Source organism: Theropithecus gelada, chromosome 4 (assembly GCF_003255815.1).
Source record: "Theropithecus gelada isolate Dixy chromosome 4, Tgel_1.0, whole genome shotgun sequence".
NCBI classification, from domain to species: Eukaryota; Metazoa; Chordata; class Mammalia; order Primates; family Cercopithecidae; genus Theropithecus; species Theropithecus gelada.
In genome coordinates this window covers 37,313,311-37,333,133 of record NC_037671.1, presented here as the reverse complement: position 1 = coordinate 37,333,133, position 19,823 = coordinate 37,313,311, and the positions used below count along the sequence as shown (strand labels likewise).

At 43.4% G+C, this 19,823-nt stretch overlaps 1 protein-coding gene and 1 pseudogene across 3 annotated transcripts in view; both read right to left on the bottom strand.

Annotated features, from left to right (window-relative positions):
* The window catches only part of ANKS1A (ankyrin repeat and sterile alpha motif domain containing 1A), a 195,898-nt gene that overhangs the window by 54,405 nt on the left and 121,670 nt on the right, over window positions 1-19,823 (bottom strand). The window lies entirely within an intron of this gene.
* Window positions 14,956-15,280, bottom strand: LOC112622101 (annotated as a pseudogene).

Here is a 19,823-nt window from a genome sequence, read left to right as displayed (position 1 = left end):
TCTGAGACCCAGAGTCTATTCTCATAGTGCCCTCTCCCTTTTCTTGCCACCACCCTTGGCAGCTGCTCTCAGCCCCTGAGTGCTTGCCTGCCCATGTCCCCTCCAGAACAGGAACCCCAGGGAAAACCCTTCCTGTGCCAAGAGTGACAGCACTGGTGCGCCTCAAAGACCTGGGGGCAGTGTACACATGAAAGCCTGAGAAGCCCCAGCCCAGGACTACTAATGGGTGGTAAAGTAGACAATATGCATTCGTCATTTCTAAACCCTCCTATCTGCCAGTTTCCAACTGCAAGCACCTGTGACTCTGAGGATTCTCTCAGGCTGCCAGAGCCCTCTAGACCTACCTGTACACTGGGTAGACTAAAAGCGAGAGGGAATTAATGTCCTGTCCCTACTCCCACTAGGTGAGCAGCCCTCATCCAGACTGACTGGAAGTGGTAGATAAATACCCCAGCTCCCTTGATCTAAAGTAAGTTTCAGTCTCCCAGACTTCCGCAGCAGGTCTAAGCCCCGGGGCCCAAGGGGTAACCTGCTTGATAACAAATCCTTTATTGGTTTCCTTTCTTTCTCACTCCCCTACTCCCCTACCAGTGCTTCCTGGGATCACCTCCCAAATAAGCTATTTGCATTTAAATCCTGCTTTTGAGATTTTAAAACTCAACCAGAGATAGGTGGTCACAGGGAATCCTAACAATTGGGAAATTTGAGCCAGAATTTCATATATGAATGAGTATATTTCTGTGAGTGAAGAATGTACATCTGTGTAATTAGGGAAGTCACCAACAGTAATGACTGCTAGCAGATACTAAAAAGCTATAGGGAAAAACTATAAAAACTTGATTTGCCTAGGTAATATTCATTATAGCCATTTATATGAACTACTTTTCATTTGCCTAATTACCACTGGCACAAGAACTACCATGTATATATTAACTATGTCAGATAAAACTTGCATTACATTTTATTTGATTGCTAGTGTTATGTGATCCCATGCCTGGTTCTTGCGTGTTCATAACCGGGTGCTCACATGCATAGTCTATTCACCAGTAGAGGGAACACTGTTAGGACCTGGCTCTTAAAGCCTTGGTTCTCAAACGTCAATGTGCTACCTGAGGAGCCTGCAAAAACATTACCAGGCCCCAGCCCCAGAGTTTCTAATTCAGAAGGCCTGGGGCAGGAGGGAAGAATTTGCAATTCTAGCAAGTTCCCAGGGACAGGTGATGCAATTGCCCTTTGAGAACCACTGCTTTAAGATACCACATGAGAGAAAGAAGGAACTACAGGGTTAAACTTGCCACTCAGCATTAGCAACATGAAAGGCTGACCAGTCTGTCTACTGTTTCTACAAAATTGGCGGAATCTTCTAACACCCTAGATCAGTCACTGAACCAAAACCGGATTTGGTATGTGGACAGTTTAAACCAAAAAAAAGTTGACATAACTGTTAAACAAATCTCGAGAGACCTGGATTTGCTCATTTATTCAACAAGTGGGTATCAAGTACCCAGTCTGCGCCAAAGATGTTGCTATGCAGCAGAGGTTTGGGCGCTGTCAAAGGTCTCGTGAGACTCGGAGTAGGTCACATCCTTAATGGGCTCAGTTTCCTAACCTGTAATGAGAGAACTCACACTTAGGGAACCTTCTGACTCTGATGTTTTACAATGAAAACCAACACAGCATCACAGCTCAAAGCAAAAATATTCTGCCCAGGCACGAAGTCAAACGTGAGTAAGATCCTAGACGCCGATCCTAGATGCCCCAACAGGCCAACTGTGACAGGACAGGTGAAGCCCTGGCAGCAGTCCTCAGTCCCAGACCCTTCCAGCTGCTCAGAGTCCAATTCAACTCATGAATGCCCCAATTAAAGGTGCTGCTAAGGTTAGTTAGTACTATGCCCAACACCAACCAAAGAATGTAAAAGCACCCAGCATGAAATCCATGTTCATAATTGGTACTCCCCTGATATATTATGACATTTAATCACTCCAACTGCTGAAGGGAAAACCAGAGCCATTCACTAGAATTAAGGATGCTATGATAACCTCCTCAACTGGGGTTTTAAATGAACCTTGTGCTAACAGCTTTCCTGCTCTGAATGTAAAGCAGGAGGCAAGCGGAGAGAGGTGGGGCAGCCACCTGTGAAGGGCAGTCACTGAGGACACTGCTCTGTATTTCCAAGAGGCCTGGTTTCTGAATGAAGCACTGGCCTGCCACACTCCACAGGGAACCGGCAGGAAACACTCTTGTTTTATTCTGTTTAACAGACAGACAAACTGATATGCAGGGATGACTAATAAATCAGCTGTGGAACTGAGAAGTGAGGCTGATTCCTGACTCACCCAGGTTGGCAACCTCTAAGCAGTTTGCAGCCAGGCTTGAGGTAGAACTCAAAACAAACATCTAGGAGACCCATGTGTCAATGTGACATGAGGGATAAACAGGTGGAAACAGAGGCCAGTAATGGCCATGTCAAGAGGGGTACCCAGGGGATGGGGCACATTTACCCACCTATAAGCTCAACAGCCTCCTGCCAAGCCAACACCAAAAAACAAAAAAAAAACAACAAATGCTTTTACATATAAACAACTAATGTTTTCTTAGTCTTATTTAAGGTATAAATAAAAGTGTATTTTAGAAATTCTTTTTGTTGATCTAAGACATAAAACAGGTAAAACAAAGCCAAACAGTGAAGCACATCATTCAGACGAGCCCCCAGCCCCTACTTCAACCAGACTGCTTCTCTTAAGCCTTTTTTAGATAGAATTCAGGAGCCACTTGACTTCCTTCAAGGAAACTTCCTAAGAGAAGGAACTGTGTCCTTTAACTCTACTCCCTGCACCCATCACCTACCACCAAGCCTGACACATAACTGGCACCTAGTAAATACCTGCTGATAAAGTAAAGCGCATGATCCAGGCCAGCCCGCTCAGCCACTGGCAGTGCAGCTGAGAACAGGGCTCCAGGGAGGCCCGCCAGCACGTTTCTGCCTGTTACTCAGGGCGAGGCCGTTCCCAAGCCAACATCCACCACTTACTCACGGGTAATGAGTCCCACAGGCTATCACCACCAATGTCAAGAGAGCTGTTTCCCTCACTTGTTGTAAAATATCCCCTTTAAGTTTTTGCATCTGGGTTTTGGCTCAGGATGCCAGGATTCGTGATCAAGGCTGTCCTTAGCCCATGTGTCCTTCTGTGATGTCACAGGGATCAATCATCACTCAGCTCAGGCTTCTTCTCTTCAGCCTCACTTTTGTAGATCCGATTGCCTCTGACCATGCTCACTTCAGATTTATGATGTTTCATTTCCTTTTCTAGCACAACAGTGAAGAAATATAGACACAATTACCTTATTACATAAAATTTAGCAAATGATGCAATGATACTGGCCTGAGTAATACCAAGCCTGCAAAGGCTTAAAACTGTTTTTTAATTAATGTTAAGTGAGAGGCACTGTCTAAACTAAACTAAAAGGCACAGCCACAAATTTGACAGAGGTACATGGTGCTCCCCGGATGCAGAAAGAACTTCCCATAAGCCGGGTCTAGACCCAGGAATCTTGTAATTTCTTGTTTCAGATGCTCTGACTAACGTCAATGAGTGCCCTGCAGGTCCACTTGCTTTCCCCAGTGCCACTTAGGCTGTCCCTGAGAAACAAGGCTGGCTGGGGCTAGTGACTGTGGGAGAGCTGATCCCACACTATTCACTTTCCAAGTCTGTCTCGGGTTTGACTCCAGACAGAGAACAAACATTCAAGAAAAAGAACCAAAACACTTATGGTGATGTCAAAATAGAAAAACACTCACAAAAGCTTATACACAATTTGCAGTGGATCGCTGCAATGAAACACACACACATATGCTGTTCCTTGAAAAGGAGAAAGCAAAACTAAGTGGCAAAAGGTACCAAGGTAGCAAACTAATACACCTCTAAGAAATTCATCAGTAGACACACAGATACACCCCTGGTAAAAAGTACACAGCAAACCTAAACCTGCAACATTATGTTCTCATAATGCCACATACAGCAGTTGAAAGCCCGGCAATAGTGGGTGCTGAGGAAATGTTGCTTTGTGGAACCACTGACCAAAGGAACCTGAGTGTTAACACCACTGATGACTTCTAACAAGTACCTTAGTGGAGTTCTCTTCCAGGAACAGGACCCGATCCTGCCGCTGAGTAGGCTGCAACATCCAGCCTGCTCAGGTCCACCTGGGGAAGTGAACCCCTTCCAGAGCACAGAGACGTTAATGCATCTCTGCACAAGGACCAATAGACTCGTTCTTCACTGAGATCAATCTGTGTTTCCATCCTCAAGGGGCTGGCAGATTTTACATTGAAATCTTTGTCAGCAGTGAAACAAATGCATCCATCACTAAGCTCCTGCCTTAGAAATGGGCAGTTCTTGAGTTGTTGCCCAAGATGAAAAAAGGCCAAAATCTAATTGAACCTACAGGAAGAATTTAGTACAGAGACACAGCATTATCTGAACTGGAGCATGGCCAGACCTCTAGGTTAATACCCCAACTCATCAAAGACCTTATTTCAGGATCAGCAGTAATATTTTCGATTCTTAAAAAATGGGCCTTGGAAATTTTTTCTTTAACCCAATGAATTCCACCAGCATCCTACACGTCTGAGATGTGAACTCTCTCCTCTACTAAGAGCCTATAAGGCCCGTAATGGCTGTAAGCACATGGACCCAGCTGAGGATTTGTTTAGTTCTGCTTTGCTCTGCTACAGCAAGTCCTTCTGGAGACCTGTGGGAACATACGGAGCTACCCCAGCAGGAGCTGACATTTTAACAAAAATATACCATATCTGGTTTGGTTCTTTTCTTCTCTCAATCTAATTTGGAATAATAGGGGCCAAGAACTGTCCAAACTATTTCTGTTCTTGACTTACATATGATACTTAGAAGCAGAAAGACTGTTAACACCAATGTGACATTATCAAGGGGGATTCTATCTGCATTCTTTATAAATGTTAATTATGTATGGAGGCAGGACGGGGCAGTGAATGAAGTTAGCTTAAAACATGCATTTGACATTTAAATGCCAAATTCATCTCCCCCTTTCCAAACCAGCTTGTTTTAGTGAAATATTTTTACCTTTAAAAAAATGGGTGAGGGAGGATTAATTTATTAATTAAGTGAGAAAGTCATAAGACATTCAGCATATGTCTCCCAAAATCTGCAAATTTCTGTGCTCACATCTATGAAGCAAATTATTCTGAATATGCTTTAGAATCCCTAAGTTGTGGCATAAAAGGGCTCTTTACCTTATTACTAAAGAAAGAAAAAGAAAATAAAATTCCAAATTTCAGGGCGAGGTAAAGGAGAAGGGCTTAATTATTGTATCTCCCTCAAAAAGAAGAAAAACAGATATCTATCTATGCCCAAGCGGAGCAAGTCTTTAGCAATCCATACCCTGACATACCTTGAGTTCTTTGGGGGAAAACATGACATTTTAAGGACTTACGACATCCCACATCCTTCTGAGGCCCTTAATCAAGGCCTTGCATTTCTAAGTACCCATTTAGGGCTGGGGAGCTGGAGGGCTTGTGAAAAGGAACTGATTACTACTCTGGAAAAGGTCTCTCATCTGACTGGGGAGAAGGACCATGCACACAAACAAGAGCAGCAAAGCATGTAGTGCCGGTGGAAAGAGCTGCTGATGGGAAGACCTCTCAAGCTCAAAGTGCAAGGGGGCAGGTTTTACGGCAGACAGAGACTTGACCCCATCCTCTCCTGAGCCGCATCACTGTTTACTGGGCTACTGAGCTCCTTCAGTCTCCCTAAGCCTGACTGCAGAGAGGCCTCAGGGCCAGTCCGTCTAATGGGGCCTCACCACACATCCCACACCTTGCCCAGCACTCTGCTCTTTTTCTTCAAGAGCATTTATTTTTGTTTGTGGTCATATTTTTATTTGTACTTGTTTAATACCTATCTCTCCCTTTAGGGTCTAAGTCCCTCAAAAGCTGCATGTTGGTTTACAATTTCATTTCTGTATGCCCAGCTTAAGCACACAGTAGGCTCTCCCTAAGTGTGGTGAATGAATGACTAAGCCTCTAATTAAGAGTGGAATTTTAACAAAAAGAAGTGGAGAAAGCCACCCCAGTAGGGAGAATAGTATAAACCAATGTGTAGGGGAAAACAGTGAGTATAGGAATTAACTGAGCTGGAAAAACAGGGTATGAGATGAAAGAGAAGGCCAGTTACAGAGGCTGGGCCATGGGCTCATTCTCTGGCGAATCATGCACTCCAGGCTAAGGAGTCTGCACTCTGAACCATAGCAATAGGGAAGCAAGGACGTTTTTTTGTTTGTTTTGTTTTTGTTCCCCCCCCCCCCCCCCCGAGACAGTCTCTCGCTCTGTGGCCCAGGCTGGAGTGCAGTGGCACAATCTCAGCTCACTGCAAGCTCTGCCTCCTGGGTTCATGCCATTCTCCTGCCTCAGCCTCCCGAGTAGCTGGGACTACAGGTGTCCGCCACCTCGCCTGGCTAGTTTTTTGTATTTTTTGGTAGAGACAGGGTTTCACCGTGTTAGGCAGGATGGTCTCGATCTCCTGACCTCGTGATCCACCCGTCTCGGCCTCCCAAAGTGCTGCGATTATAGGCTTGAGCCACCGCGCCCGGCTGCAAGGACGTTTTTAGTCAAGGGAGGATAACACAAAATGTTTGAGGAACATGGTAAGGCAGCCACAAGTAAGTGGAGCTACAGAAGCCCAGAGGCAAGCAGGGAGATACTGAGGTGGTGGCTGCTGAGGATCCCAGATAGATGAGTGTGAATGGAGGGGAGAGATTTTGGAAGGAAACCCTGGCGACTGGCACAAAATGGAGAGAAGAGGAAGGGTTCTGGTCAAGAGCACAAGGGGACTTGAGTGACCCTTTACAAGGCCTACCTCAGGGTCATTTAGACAACATAGGCTTTCCCAGGATTCATCTGTCCTATTGATTTCAAATGAACAATTGGTACAAAAGCATCTTTACCTGCAAATTAAAGTCATGGTGAGTCATGTAGCTGCTAAAAAATGCCTGAGCAAGTCTCATGGGCCCAGAGCAGGCCATTACGCTGTTGGGTGGAGAGTAGGTAGAGTCACTGTTATGTGATGGGGTACAGGGAAAAGCTATATTGATTTTGCCAAAAAAGCACAACAGGGGAGAGGCTGAGCTGTATCTCCAGGGCAGAAACCACAGGATAAATCTTTAAAAGGCAACAAGCACCTCCACTCCACAGAACCGCTTTCTGTATGGCCTCCTGATGGAGGTTGTGGTACCTCTGGAAGCATTGTGCACACTGTCTTTGACTTGGGCTCACTGACAGATTGAACCCTTAAGTTTTCAGGAGACTAAGAAGCCCATCAAACCCCTTGATGAAGCATTATCACGTGGCCTGCGACACGTAAATCTCATCATAGTGTACCATGCAATGTACATCATATACAAGCATCTGTAACAATGTCATACAATTTTAAGAGGATGTTCACCAAAGGGCCAAGACAAAAGCAGTTTGAAAATAAGCCATCTGAGGTGAGAGAGAAGGAACTGGGGTGCCTGGCAAGGAAATTAGAAGGTTTGAGGGTAGGAGGACATAATTGTAGCTTCAAATATCTGAACAACTATTATGGAGGACTGCGTGCATGACCTACCAAGAAGGTAAAACCAGAATTGATGGAGTGGAAGTCACAGATTTTAGCTGGATATGAGAAAGGATTTTTCATTATTTCATAGACGTAACGGTGGATGGCAGAGGGGGTTACTTGTGGTTTACAAGCAGAAGTTGGAAGATCATTTTTATTTATTTAGTTAGTTACTATTATTATTTTTAAACCAGTCAAGTATAGTAGTGCAGAAGATCACTTTTAGACAACACAGAAGTGACTTTGTTCATAAGGGAGCTGGACTACGTGGTAACTAGGATTCCTTCCAAATTCCGAATTTCAGAATTTGCTGGAAATCATCGCCTCACTTTTCGAGTCACAAAAGAAAAAGCTAACAGCCCCCCATCTTAGAAAGCAGTAAAGGGAAGAAATGCTTTGAGTCTTAATATTATAGTAAAAAGGAAACACATGCTTCTCCCAGGAGACGCCTTTCCTAAGTTGCTTTCCTTCGTACACAAAGAGAAATATTTTTGTCTGCAGTTAGAGGGAAAGAGTAAGCTAATGCTGCAATAATTTGGGTTGAAACAAGAGGAAATGAAAAGTAACTGCTAATTAATGCCAAAATAAAGGTTTAGCTCACCTATATTCTAAATACAGTCTTGTGTATTAGAAGATGTAGTTTCAGCTGGTTTCCCTCATTTATCAACCCTAACATCGTAGGCAAGTCATTTCAGCTCTCAAAGCTTTAGTTTCTTCACCTGGAAAACTGAATCAAACAGTGGGCTGAATCAAATTGTTGCTAAAAATCAACAGGATGCCTAGCACGCCTCATAGCAAAATGAATTCCGAAGAAACAAAGATTTACACCTGAAAAATGAAACCATAAAATACTAGGAGGAAATTATGTGTTTGTGTGTGTGTGTATATATATAGAATGTGTAACTATATATATAAAATATATTTGTAATCAAATAATATATATTTGTATATTACATGTAAGTATACATTATATATGTAATTATATAATATATGTATATGTAATATATATAATGTAATTATATAAATGTATATACACAAATAATATACATATATTTATAATCGTAGAGTAAGGAAAGTCTTCTTAACTGGGATGCAAAATGCAGAAGTCGGCTGGGCGCAGTGGCTCATGCCTGTTATCCCAGCAATTTGGGAGGCCCAGGTGGGTGGATCACCTGAGGTCAGGAGTTTGAGAACAGCCTGGCCAACATGGTGAAACCTTGTTTCTACTAAAAATACAAAAATTAGCTGGGTGTGGTGGTACACGCCTGTAACCCCAATTATTCAGGAGGCTGAGGCAGGAGAACTGCTTGAACCCAGGTGACAGAGGTTGCAGTGAGCCGAGATTGTGCCACTGCACTCCAGCCTGGGTGACAGAGCAAGACTGTCTAAAAAAAAAAAAAAAAAAAGCAGAAGTTATACAAGATTGATAGATTCAACTATAAAAATTCTAAATTTCTACATGTTAAAAAAAAAACACATAAAAATGCCACAAGGCCAAAAGACAAATTATATCACAGATAAAGGGCTGATTTTTTCCAAATATAAAGATCTACAAATTAGTAAGAAAGAGATCAATTCAATAACAACGTTAAAAAAAAGAGAGAGAGAGAAAAGGAATCTAGAAAATAGTGTTTTGTAAACATGTAAAGAGATGCCAGTGTCACTCATAATAAGAAACACACTTTAACCCAAGATAACATTACCACTCTGTTAACCAAAAAGAGACTAAAAGGCTGCCCACCCCCATGTTGATAAGGTGTTTACATGTTGTGGGTAGAAAAGTAAATTTAACACGCACAAACTCTTTCACACAGCTGTTCAGCTTCTGGAAACATCTTACAATGACTCTGTACAAGGATTTGCATTGCAGCAATGCTTTAACCAGTAAAAGCCTGGTAACATGTAGAATGTTCATCTACAAGAAACAAAAATAAATGATAGTATATGCACACCACGGAATATTATGAACAATAAAAAAGAAAACTCTTCATGTACTTAATTAGAATGATTTTCCAAAAATTACTATTACATGAAAAAAGCAAGGTTCAGAGCAATACACATGAGACAGCACCATTTTGTCTTTTAAAAAGAAAAATGCTTAACATGTCAGAAATGCTTCTATATGCAGAGAATATTTCTGGAAGGATATTCAAAACACCAGGGAGAAGAACCGGGAATCTGGGAGACTTATTTTTCACTATATAGTCTTTAGTATCTTTAAAATTTCACCTAGATTCAGGTATTATAATTAAAAAAATACAAAATCCCTTAGGGCATAAACATTCCATTTCTAGGGTTAGCTTTGCCTAGATTTCTACATACAGTTAGATATGGAGGTTAAGATAAATATTCCCTCCAAGGACACAGAAACAGCCTAAGACCTTGAGGCTGGGAGATCTCCACCCCTGAAGTACAGTGTGAAGATGGGATGCCAGTCCTCTGCCACTGCACCCAAGTTCCATGGCGTTCTTCACTGTCCTTTGGCCCAGTACAGAGGGCCCCAGCTGCAAAACCAGGACTTTATGCCCACTGCATAACGGATATAAGGCTCTTCCATGCTTTTGGGGGAAGTTCTGTTGAAAATAACTAGATCCAAAGTGGAAAGGAAAGGAACCAGAACATTTACACAAACCACAACTTTTTAGCTGAGTTTACAATGGCTTCCTGCCTGTTTAAATCAGGACAGCCAAGAACAGACTGCCAGACAAATTGTCATTTGTAGGCCCCTACTGAGCTTAGGCAGTTTTCCACCTGTCCAGGCAAATAAACAGGCCGCCTTGAGTTATGGACAGGTGGGCCCTGTGGTGCTAGAGACTGGGCCATTAGAGCTTGTGAGCAAGAGTAGGATGCCTGGGAAAGATACGCTCAGCATCTTGGCCCTGCCCAGCAGCTACAGGCCACAGGCATGCTTCTTACCCACCGGCTACTCACCTGATAGCATCAAAAGGAAACATCTATGGAGAAGAAAGCAGGACAAAGGAACCCTAGGCAGGGAGGGTAGTTGTCCATGAAAACAGAGTTGAGATCAGAGAGCACATCTTTGAGGATGTTGGCATAACACTGGGGGTCAGGAAAAGAGCCTGTGTTGTTTCTGAGGGTCACACATTTCAAAGGAAGTGAAAATGAGGTCCAGATTAATTGTTTTCTCGGAGTCCTATATAATAAAAAGCCTATCCCCCAATGTCTGGCTGCCACTCTGACCGCATAGCACATCTCTAAACAAATTAAAGTTCTCTGGGATATATATACACACATGCGTGCACACATACACAGACCACCTTCATATCTGGTCTCTAAGAAGCTTCCTCTACCCTGACGTCCCCGAAGTCCACTCAGGGTCAGAGAATGTCTGAGGCCGCCAGCATCTCCCTCTCTTACTGGTTGTAATTACCTATGGGTCTGGCTCCTGAGAGGATGTACTTAAGATTCATTGGGGCGAATTATTTGTGGTCAATGCTCTTTTAGGACACTAGCACCATTTCTGTGTTCCAAGTGGTGGTGGCATACCCTGAACTCACCTTCGCTGCCTCCATGAACACCCAGTCAGTTGGCCTCCCTCACTGGATCTCCCATTTCTGAGATTTCTGGCCATCTTCTGGTCTTAGCAATTTTGAATTCTCTTCCCTTTGCTTCACGATCCTGGTTTTCAGATTTTATTTCTGCCTTGAGTATGCAATGAGCTCATGGAAAGGCATTTCCTAAGACAATGACCTATAACCCAGCCCCTCCGCCAGAACTCACCCAACATCCTTGCCCAGGATGACAACAAGAACAATGATCAAGTTTGAGAAATTCTGATTTCATTCTAGTTCAATAGCTTTTTAAAAATGTGTGTTTTTTTAAACACATGTTTAAAAGCATGCACCCAGCAGCTTAAAATAAAGAAATCAAGGGAAAAAACCAAGATGAGAAAGGCCACAGGTAGCAATCATGACTAAAGAAAAAGGAAGTTAGGCCGGGCGCGGTGGCTCAAGCCTGTAATCCCAGCACTTTGGGAGGCCGAGACGGGCGGATCACGAGGTCAGGAGATCGAGACCATCCTGGCTAACACGGTGAAACCCCGTCTCTATTAAGAAATACAAAAAACTAGCCGGGCGAGGTGGCGGGCGCCTGTAGTCCCAGCTACTCGGGAGGCTGAGGCCGGAGAATGGCGTAAACCCGGGAGGCGGAGCTTGCAGTGAGCTGAGATCCGGCCACTGCACTCCAGCCTGGGTGACAGAGCGAGACTCCGTCTCAAAAAAGANNNGCGAGGTGGCGGGCGCCTGTAGTCCCAGCTACTCGGGAGGCTGAGGCCGGAGAATGGCGTAAACCCGGGAGGCGGAGCTTGCAGTGAGCTGAGATCCGGCCACTGCACTCCAGCCTGGGTGACAGAGCGAGACTCCGTCTCAAAAAAAAAAAAAAAGAAAAAGGAAGTTAAAAGTAAAAGTCAAGTTATAAGCTATATTTGTAAGACAATATTAAGTGTAGGGTAGAATTTTCAATTTCTCCTACAGGAGAAATTAAGAGAAAGTAGCCCAATAACCACTCCTGCTTCTCCCTCCCTACCCCAAGCACGCATGGCTTGCTCCCTCACGTCCTCCTCAAAGGGGCCTTCCTTGGCTGACTCACCTAATGGCAACCCTCCTCCCACCGCACCCTCTAATCCTGTTCTTAGCTGTATTGTTCTCATAAGCACTCCCATCATCAACTACATACTATGATTTTTACCTATTTATTCTTTTTAAATTCTCATTCCTCTCTAGCTTTCTAGAATGCCAGCTCCATGAGGGCAAAAGGATTTGTCTGTTTTGTTCATTGCACTTAGAGCCTACCTGGAAAAGAGCAAGTGCTCAACAAATTAGCTGAATGAGTAACTGTAATACAAATATACTTCAATTTTATACTATTATTACTGATTATGTAAAATACCGCTACTTGTTCTTAGACACAATTGCTTAGAATAATATAAAATGAACTATTATTCCAAAAGTCATGTAAAGTCACGCACTCTGTATCCTACTGATACTTTATTAGAAAAACAAGATACGAAACCACAACCGAAGTATAAAAAGAATATACCAGAAAATGTTTCCTTCTGTGATTCTCAGCATTTGTATGGACTGGAATAAAGGTCAAATTCCTCTCATCTATATTCACCTACATTCATTGTCACCCAAACTTTCAGTCTGGGGTTAAAAAAAAAAAATGTAACAAAACAAAAAAGAGAGAAAAGGAAAATTCTCCTTTTGCTGGCGATTTTGCAAATACCCCAAGTCCCTCCCTGATGCTTGATGGTGCCTTCTTGCTGCACCTAAAGGGAACCAGGCTGTTTAGTGGGGGACCGAGGCTGGCGGTGTGCGTGGTAGCCTGCCGACACCACAAGTGGTAGAAATGCTGGTGCAGAATAGAAATGTGAGTTAACCCTGGAAAAACTGTTAAAAAGAAAAAATAAAAGCAAAATCCCTCTGGCGCAGAGGGCTGAGAGGCTGGAAGAGAAGCCCATCCTTAACTCCACCTGTAAAAATAAGAATGAAAAGGAAAAATGAATGAGAAAAGTAGGGAGGAAGAAAAAAAGACAAAAAAGCATAGAAGAAAAGGGGAGAAAGAGCAAAGGGAAAAAGAAAAAGGGAAACGGATGAGTGACAGACAGGGACAGCAGCAATGGGGAGATGCATCGGTGGGAAGTGAAGTTGCAGCCACAGGGAGGGCGCATTCCCCTTGCTTTCCAGCACCTGTGAGGCATGATGGCAGCAAGGAACCAGCAAGCGGGAGAGAACACACCAGTTTTCTCATCACCAGTCAATTGCAGAGCCAGGACTAACTCCCGCTCATTCACAACACTGTGGAGTTTCTCCTGTTAGCATCAAGACCATGGAAATGCACATATACATACATATATACACACACACACTGCATATATATACACACACACGCATATATACACATCTATAATCTAGGCTAACAAAAATCACTTCGATAGAAAGGCCAAAACTGTTTGTTTACGGCTGCCTATAAAATAAATGAGATTATTTTTAAAATATGAACAAATTACCTCAATATTACCAGACCACCTAAACCCAATGGAAATTTAAAGGGTGTTTCATCTAGGATAAAAGTTGTGACTACTGCGTATACTTGGAAACAACTTAAACAGACATTCCAGGCCCTAATCTTTCCCCAGAGGTAGGAGTGTCACATTCTTCTTCAGGGCGGGAGGGCTTTGCTCAGCACAAAAGACTACACAGCATGCTTGTTTACATAACGAGGAACAATGCACACTGCAGAATATGGCGTGGGAAATTTAGTCATCATCAGTGGAAATGCAAATCTCCTTATTTTACATTCTTCTTTTTGCACACCTAACCCCCAAGGGTTAAACACAGCCAAAGCCTCTACGGAGTTGAACCAATCAGCTTGTCTCTTGATGACATCATGCCTCCAATGGGACAGAGCTGGAAAGGGCGAGGCAGCGAGGCCACTTCTGGACTTGGCCTGAAAGGGTGCCCTCCCAGTTGCTGCCACTTCACTTCTCAGGAAAAGGATTCAAGAGCCAAGGGTCTCCTCAACTACCATTTCAGACAAAGCCAGGACATTCCCAAAATCCTGTGCCAGAAATTATTCTCAGCTTATACAAAACACATACAAAGCAAGTCCTTGCTCTTCACCCATCTCCCACTTATTTAGTATTTATGAAAGCTGATTACAAAACACAAATTTATCATTTAAGCCTTTAGCCAAGTTTTAAATGACTCCAATGTTTATGCTAAGCAGAGAAACAGCCTTCTGTGGTTTTCTCTTTCATAAACTTCAATCCCATTCAAAGCAGGTGGGAGGCTGATCTGGTCATCACAAACTTTTTATCCATTCAAACCACAATATGACCAGAAAGACGTTTTTGTTCTTCCTACAAGGTATTTATCTCAGATGTTAATTGGTACTGGTTCTGTGTGCTGTGGGTACCTCACACTGTGCAAGAGACAGAGGATGAAGACACACAAAAAAGAAATTCTGCCACAGGAGCACACAGCTGAGATGCCGAGGACACTGCCAGCTTGATGAAGGGAAAACAGGTTTCTTTCCTATAGTAGGAAGTGGGAAAGGCTTAAAGTTTTGGATTTTTAATTTTGTTAAATTTACATATTTTTATTTGGAAATGTCTGTATCAGTGCAGAAAAATGAAGTTTTAGAGACACTGGATGCCATTACTTTATATATCATTAGTTTATTATAAAGAAAGAAAGTTTAAATAAAATTTATGAATTTATTATAAAGACAGACATGGAAATTATTTATATGATGAAATATTTCAGGACTTCAGTGGAAGGAGCAGCTTCACGTGATGTCATTTCAATAGTGATTTATTTCTGTCTGCATTCTTTCCAAGAATGTCACCATCTTTAAATAAGAAATAATCCTGTCACCTAGAACTACTTTGGTGCCTCTATATTCTGGCAGAAGAATTTTGTCTCCAACTTCCACGCTAATTGATCGAATCTCTCCACCCTTTCCTTTACAGCCTGATCCAACAGCTACCACTGCTGCTTGTGATACTTTTCCGTGAGATTTTCCTGGAGGCATAATGCCTCCTTTGGTCACAGTTTCAGCTGCACTCCTTTCAACCAATATTCAAAGAGTGAAAGAAACTTTCTACATGCTGGTCCCGCCATGACTCCACTGCCACAGCTTTGGTGCTTCCAGTTAAATGATGAATTTCTCCTGCTTCCCAGCACTCTCAATATCTAAGCCTTGCAGTTCATTTGCAAATGAAGATTAATTTACAATTTACATGCTAGAGCCATGTTTACTGCTCTAGCATACAGCCATCTATGCTTGCTCAGAGTTGATAGAAACAGTGCCAAAAACTGCTGTGTCACTCAGGGTCCCTGCAGGAAAAGACGGCACAAATTGTGCACCTGAAGGAACTTAATAATGGGATTATTTACACAGGTTTGCGTAAGGTGCAGGGCGGGGAGCTAGTCACAATGTGGAGCCTTAGGTAAGGTGCAGGGAGGGGAGCTAGTCACTATGAGGAGCCTTAGGTCAGAAGGGTCAAAGGGAGGGACCATTTACTAGAACCCAGTGAGAACAGCTATTGGGAGAAGGTCCCTCCAGGAGTGGTGGCTTTCAGTAGAGGAACACAGCCAATCCAACAACCCCTTGGCCTATTAATGTACATAGGCAGATAGAAAAGGGTAGGAACTGGACCTGAAGGGCAGGTGGAAAATGACCTGTGCAGCATCTAATGGTTGGAGAACAGTTTCAACAACAACAAACCAACCAACCTTATGATATAGCCATACAAGAGAACACAGCCTTTTTAGAATGATGGTCTGAATCCAGATCTTATTGATGCTGTCATGGTAAGATATCTACAACATGCAGTAACTAGGTAAGAAAAGCAAATTATAATTAGTAAATACACTAAGATGCCAAATTTGGATATGTATTAAATGTTAACAGAGGTTAAGTGTGCATGGAGGGATGTAGGTGAATTTCCCACTCCTTATCTATATATTTTTAAAGTTTTATTTATGTACACCTCAGTTTGTCCTCTATTATGTCCCAAGCATCATTAAGGCAACAAAGAATGCTTTGACTTGACTGGAGAACACAGAAAATAACTAGTGAAGCTTGGATTCAGATCTCCTCTTAGGCTGAGCTCTTCTAAAGGCAAACTATGACTTCTTTGTCACCAAAAATACAATAGAAAATAGGGAGAACGCTAGTGTCATTAACAGATACGATCACAGAGGTTTACCTTAACCAGGCCATCTTTCAGAAGTCAAGTTGCTCAGGGTAGTTCAACAGGGCTGCATTAACCCACAATAAAGAGCAGTCTCTATTTGGAGAAAATGACTCCCAGATCTATTAGACATACATGTTCCCCAACTGGAGAACATCATCCCAACCAACCAACCAACCAACCTACCAGCCAGCCATTTGCTGGCCATTATGTGGAAGAATATATTTGAAAAATAAATTGTAGAGAAGGCTGCAGATTTCTCTCCAACCTCTCTTCTCCTCTCAGGGAGTTCAACAGAAAGCTCGTTAACTTCTCAAATGAGAACAATGGGGAAGGTGCCTGCCCTACTTTCTCAGGCTGGGTGGGCTCTCCCATCCCTGCAGTGAGGCAGAGCTGTGTAGGAGGATCACCAGTTGAAGGGTTTGAACTCCAGTGGTTCCCCATGACTCTGCCACCACTGAACAACAAAGAACCTCCTGCAAAGAGCTCTGCCTTTTTGTTTGTTTTGAGACAGAGTCTCACCCTGTCACTCAGGCTGAAGTGCAGTGGTGTGATCTCCGCTCACTGCAACCTCCGCCTCCTGGGTTCAAGCAGTTCTCTTGCCTCAGCCTCCTGAGTGGGTGGGCCTACTGACACATACCACCATGCCCGGCTAATTTTTGTATTTTTAGTAGAGATGGGTTTTCACTATTTTGGTCAGGCTGGTCTCGACCTCCTGACCTCAGGTGATCCACCTGCCTCGGCCTCCCAAAGTGCCTGGATTACAGGCGTGAGCGACCATGCCCGGCCTGAGCTCTGCCTTTCTTAAGGTCTGAAGGCACTCCAGGCCTCAGTTCCCATTCTCGGAAGCTCCAAGCACAATAGTAACATTAATATCTACCACTTAGTCAACACTTTATGCATACTAGGAACTATGCTAGGCAGTTAAACACATCTCTAATTGGTAAAACATTCTGAAATACAGATCTAACTGCCTCAGTTTCACAAATAAGAACAACAACAGTGAGCTTACTGGGGTCGTCCATGCACCGAGGTGGAGATGGTGGAGCTGGGGCTCAAAGCTGGACCTGCTGACTCCTAAACCTGAGCCCATCCACTGTCCTGCACTTCCTTCTAGGAACAGCGTGAGGGGCTCCCACCCCACAGCCTTCCTTCTGCCTCCCCAGGCCTCACAGTGAGGAGCTGAGCTAGGCCCAAGCACTTTCAGATCCTTCAGAGCAGAGTTCCCCACATCCCGGGGTCCAAGGACAACAAAGAAAAACATCAGCAAGGACAGGATATGGCAAAGCAGGCTACGGGCACTGGTCAGGGATAGGGTGGGAAGCAGCCATTAACTAATGCCCCATTCCAGGAAAGCCTGCCAAGGCCCTGGGTTTAGGGCCAATCACTGGGGGAAACACTTTTGGAGTTTCTCTTTAGAGAGCGATATCCACAGAAACCAAGTACAATATCACTAAGAAACAACATTGAACGGTTACACATAAGGGGCCCTGTTAATGTTTAGGATGTAAGCAACCTTGATCTCCTGAATTCTTTCCAATAAGACCTCAACTGCCTTTAAGTTTTTTCAAATTTAAAATGTAGCAGGGCTTCTGCATTTGAGTCACACTAGAGAACTGGCCCACAACACCTGGATCTTGGATAGATCTAGATCCCTGGGCCATTGCATGCACCTGCAATCTTTATCTGCACAGGTGATATCAGCAAATGAACCTCCTCTCGATGCAAAGAGATACTGGCTTATGAGCCCACACAGCCAACCTCAAGCCCAGCTTTGCCCAGGTGATTTTGTATTTCCTGGCCAGGAGGAAACAGTGGAGCCCATAAGACTGCCCAGAAATGCTGCATGTTAACAGGACATAAATATCCTGTGAAGAATCGGCCAGCACTGCTGACCTCTCCGGGTGGGCATACGCTCAGAAGGAGCCATAAGGAAGAGGTGATTCATTGGACTGGTAAAGCTGATTTCCAGCCCGTTTAAAGGATTCTGAGATACTGCCTTGATAGCATATCTAGGAGTCATCCCTCAGTATCCACAAGGGATTGGTTCCAGAACACCATTTGGATATCAAAACCTGTGGATGTTCAAGTCCTTGACATGAAATAACATTGCATATAACCTACATACATCTTGTATATTCTAAATCATCTCTAGATTCCTTATAATACCTGATACAATGTAAATGCTATATGTAAATAATTGTTATACTGTATTTTTATTTGCATTATGTGTTATTGTTGTTTTATTTTTTTCTCTCAAACATTTCCATCCACAGTTGACTAAATCCACAGACGCAGAAAACCATGGATATGGAAGGCTGGCTGTACTCATCTCTTGGCCTGATGCTCGAGGCCCTCTCACTACCTGGTGCAAATCTTGCTTTCTACCCTTATTTCTCATTCTGCCCTTACATACACTCAGCACCCTAGAGAAACCAAATGACCTGAGCTTTCCTGGCTCCATGCCTCTGCTCATGCTGCTCTCTCCACCCACCTCTCCTCGTCCCACCAGCTTCAATCTGGTTTTAACCATAAGACTTAGTCTTTTAATTCCATGTCAAATCCCACTGCTCTAGTGATCGTTCCTGAATCTCTTCCCACCCTCTCATACCTCCTGTCTCCACTCCCCCATCCACTGATTTTTTAAAAAATCTCAGACCTGGGTGAGAGTCACTGATGTTTTTCTCTCTTGACCTCTGCGGCCATTTCAGAGCACACTGCACTTATCTTCACCCTCCTCTTAAATTTATCTTGAACTTTTCCTGCAGCTGACTGTAAATTAGTAAAACTCTGTTTTAAAAAACAAAGGTAGAGCACACATTCCTACAAATATACATACTCCAGTGTGTAATCTCCTGGCACCCCCCTCCCCCAAGCTATCTCACTCATAGTGATTTTCCATGAGTGGCCAGGTATCTAGCACAGGCTCACCAAATCTTTGTTTACTAAGCAATGAAAATCTTCTGCACAGGATTCCTGTCTCTGCCTAATCAGAATCTTAAGCTTCATCTTGTACCTTATCTGGAGGTAGTGCTTCCCCCGCCCCCAACCCCGTTCCTTCACTGGAAACAGATTGGCTTTGGTTTACATAACTTTCCAGCACCTACCCAAATAGAGTTGGGTAGGGCATTAAGTCTACAGATTGTTCAAATGGACATGTCAGCTGTAGTGTTCGCGTCCTCTTGAAGAGCTAAATGCAGTTCTTGAAATTATTCCTCAGAGACAGACCCAGTCCACTTCAAAGGCAGCTTCCACTCAGTAAGAAGCTTGCAAGGGTGGTACTTTAACATTCCCAGGGTGTTTACCTATCTTTGAGAAACACATTCTTCTGCTCAGCGAGACATGCCATAGGTCTCTGAGACATACTTCAGTACATATTTCCAACTAATAATGGCTATGAAAGAAAACTGGGCCTCTGACTCCCAATGTTTTCTACTCCCTAATCTTCGTTTCCTGAACCACTTAGT